Genomic DNA, 3,952 nt, shown 5'->3' with positions numbered 1-3,952 from the left:
AGCCAAACGGCTCAGTGGTTTAGCTATTATGATCTTGAAAGATTGGCTTTTAACTGTGACTTATGTACAAATTTGTCGCAAGTAGTCTTCTTTCAGCTGCGTTCATTATTTGCAAATACGATGTACTCCTACACAGCATCAAATAAAAGCACTTCTTTTTCAACCCAAATTTCATCAAACCAAATATACGGAACTCAAACTCTATTAAGCCCCTATGGTTTCATTTGCGAATCTATTAAGCCCCCATGGTTTTTTTCGACTCTATTAAGCCCCTGTGGTTTCATCTGCGAATCTATTAAGCCCCCGTGGTTTTTTTCGGCTCTACTAAGCCCATGTGGTTTCATCTGCGAATTTATTAAGTCCTCATTCTTTTTTTTTTTGACTCTATTAAGCCCATGTGGTTTCATCTACGAATCTATTAAGCCCCGTACTTTGAATTTCAAATGGGACTTAATAGATTCGCAGATGAAACCACGGGGGCTTAATAGAGTCGAAAAAAAACCACGAGGGCTTAATAGATTTGCAGAGAAAACCACGGGGGTTTAATAGAGTCGAAAAAAACCACGATGGCTTAATAGATTTGCAGATAAAACCACGGGGGCTTAATAGAGTCGAAAAAAAACCACGGGGGCTTAATAGATTCGCAGATGAAAGCATATGGGCTTAATAGAGTTTGAACTCAAATATACACAATAAGATGTCTGTCTGTTATTATTCTCACTTGATTTCTTGGGATTAAGTCTTAAATCAGGGAATAATAAAGAGCATCTATCACTTGTGACATGTCAATATAATATTAAAATTAAATTATTTTAAATTATTTTTGTGGGGGTAAATTTGGCATGCAATTCTTCCTCCTTATTCCTCCAAACGGGTCGGGTCAAATAGCTCGCCTGCTAGCAATTGGATCCAACTACTACTTTCTGTATAATTAAAAGAGCGGACAAATTTTCAAAACCATCATTTTTAAAAATTTATTTATAAAAAACGATCCATTTTAACTTTAATTACTAAAACAGACCCAGTTGGATGAAACTGAGTCTGTTTTAAAAAAAAAAAATTTTAAACTTCACGGGAGTTGAACTCCCATGAAGTTTTGTTATGAGAAAAAACTTCACGGGAGTTGAACTCCCGTGAAGTTTGAATTTTTTTTTCAAAAACAGACCCAGTTTCATCCAACTGGATTTGTTTTTATAATTAAAGTTGAAAAGGGTTTTTTTTTTGGAATAAATTTCAAAACCGGATGGTTTTGAAAATTTGTCCTTAAAAGAGCCTAAGGGGCTGTTTGGTTGGTTTCCTAAAAACCAAGAATAGGAAATGGGAGCATGGAAATCTCTCATTTCCTATTTTCAACCATTTTCATCCCTAAAACTTACCCCAACATTTAATAAAATATTATTTTATCATCCAACTCATCTAATAACATATTATTTTATCATCCAACTCATCCAATAAAATATTACTTTTATCATCCAACATCTAATAAAATATTATTTTTATCATCACATCATCCAACTCATCTCATCTCATCACATCTCATATATAAAAATCAATCACATCATCCAATAATATGGTGACAACTCATCTCATCTCCTTAAACTTTCTTCGCCACCCATTTCCTCCAAAAAAACAAGGAAATTAATTTTCTTAAGTGTGGGTTACATCATCCAATAATATAATGACAACTCATCTCATCTCATCTATTTTCTTATTTTTAAGAATGAACCAAACACAAGAAAAGAACATATTATAGGAAATAGGTTTCTTATAATACATTTCCTTATTTTTTTAGCCAACCAAACAACATCAAAACAAGTTTTCTTAAAAAATCACTCACATCATCCAATAATATGACGACAACTCATCTCATCCTCATCTCCTATTCTTTAATTCCCTTCTTTTTTTCCAACCAAACAACCTCAAAATAAAATTTCCAAAAAATAGGTTTCCTATTCTTTGATTTCCCTCTTTTTTTGGACAAACGAACAGCCCCTAAGGCCTCGTTTGGTAGGCGGGAATGGGGTGGAATGGAATGACATTCTCACTTCCCATTCCTTCATACCAAACAAATCAACTTTTTAGATGTTGGAATGACCATTCCTAGGGAATGACCATTCTCACTTTTTGTGGGAATGAGCATTCCAAGTGAGAAGATAGGGAATGGTCATTCCCATTCAAGAGAGAATCAAATCAGTTATTTATTTTTTAATTATACCCCTATTAATCAACTGATTTCCACATTAGTAATTCTGACATCCTTTTCATATGCAATATGCATCAACTGTGGATATCATTCTTTATATTTTTTTTGGACCTATGAAAGATGCTATAATCTTTTATTTATTTTTCTTTAATTTTTTAAGACTAAGAAATAGTGAGTATTGTTTAAAAAATATAAATAGAACATACACTTGAGAGATAACATGCGCAATAGTATAACATGCACATAAATTAGTATAACATATACATAAATAAAATTGTTTAGTTATTATCATTAATGTTTATTTTTATCTTATTAAAAATATATGTTGTTGTAAGGACATTATTAGAAAATGCGATTCCATTCTCACTTGTGGACAAGTGATACCAAACATGAGAATGAGAACGAGATTTTCATTCTAGCCTCATTCTACAAAAGTACTCAAACATGAGAATGGGAATGACCATTCCATTCCCACGTACAATCCATTTCATTCCTTCTTCCATTACCAAACGAGGCGTAACAGGATTCCCCCGATCGGATCTCAGTCTCTTCCCGCTGGTTCTTCCCAGGGTTTTTCTCCAACTCGACCGTCGTCTTGATACAGGTTCATCTCTCTCTTTCTCTCTCTCTCTGGAAAACCCTAGCTAGGGTTTTGAATCTTTTATTGGTTCTCACTCTTGATTTCTTAGTGTTACTGCTGCTTGATTCTTCAAATTTGGAACTGTTCGCTTTTTTTTTTCCTGATTCTGTAGTTTAAATTACCGTATATGATGACCCTGTGGATGAATTTTATGTTTAGAGTCGGAAAATTGAGCTCAAAATGGCATTGCTTAGTGTTTGTATTTCAAAAAGTTGGGAGCTTTATTGCGGCTACGGGACTGTGGAAGCATCTAGGGTTAGGATGTAGTATGTAAAACGTAAGAGATACATTGGGTAACATGAAATAAGCCCAAAATGTCAAGAGAAACTCTTGAGAAAATATTATAGTAAGGGCTGTTTGGTTCGGTCAAAAATCTTTTCTGGGAAAATACACATCAGATTTTTTTCATAAATATATCTCACTTCCACTGTTTGTTTCAAGCCTCTTTTTCTGGGAAGTGGATGCCCAAAGCATCAGCGCATATCACTCCTTTTTGGCAAAACCCATTTCCTACTATTTTGTGCAGAAGTGGGCCGAAGTTGAATAAATTTGAATATTTTAATGCTTTAGTGACCGCATACAAGCTTCACATCGATGTTTTTCCATTTGTTTTAACCCAGCCAAACAATTGAAATGTTTCTTAATTGTGTGTTTTCTTATTTTTTAGATGCCCAACCAAACAATAAAAATTGGGGTTTTCTCGGAACTGGGGTTGCTTTTGCCCCAACCAAACAAGGAAAAAAAAAACAATTTTGAGAAGTGGATGGAAAACACAAAAAGTGGTTTCCCCCCGAAATTGGGTTTTCTCATAATGAGGGTTTTGAACCAAACAGCCCCTAAGTATAATAGAAGGAACTTGCAAAAGAAGAGGAAAAAGGGAAAATGAGGAAAATTTTGGGATCGAATTCATTTTCTTCACATAGCTCCAATCAGGGAAGCTGTACAATATGTATATCACTTACTAAATGATACTGTTAAGGCATTTTGGACAAGTTGGGCTGCTTAAACGTCCTGATATGTGGCATGTAGCGACATGCTTGTATTTACCCTCTAGCTCTCGCTCTTGTTGTAGGATTAAAAACGATCTCAAAACATGCACAAACTGATAC

General features: G+C 34.4%; 1 protein-coding gene across 1 annotated transcript in view; it reads left to right on the top strand.

The window, feature by feature from the left end:
- LOC109838381 (vacuolar protein sorting-associated protein 26A-like) overlaps nt 2,668-3,952 on the top strand; it is a 13,378-nt gene continuing 12,093 nt past the window's right edge. Inside the window, exon 1 of the mRNA XM_020406851.1 lies at nt 2,668-2,807. The gene's annotated coding sequence lies outside the window, so the exon portion shown is untranslated. The remainder of the gene's footprint in view (nt 2,808-3,952) is intronic.

This window comes from Asparagus officinalis, chromosome 1 (assembly GCF_001876935.1).
Source record: "Asparagus officinalis chromosome 1, Aspof.V1, whole genome shotgun sequence".
In the NCBI taxonomy this organism is placed as follows: domain Eukaryota; kingdom Viridiplantae; phylum Streptophyta; class Magnoliopsida; order Asparagales; family Asparagaceae; genus Asparagus; species Asparagus officinalis.
This window is presented reverse-complemented; position numbering and strand designations above follow the sequence as displayed.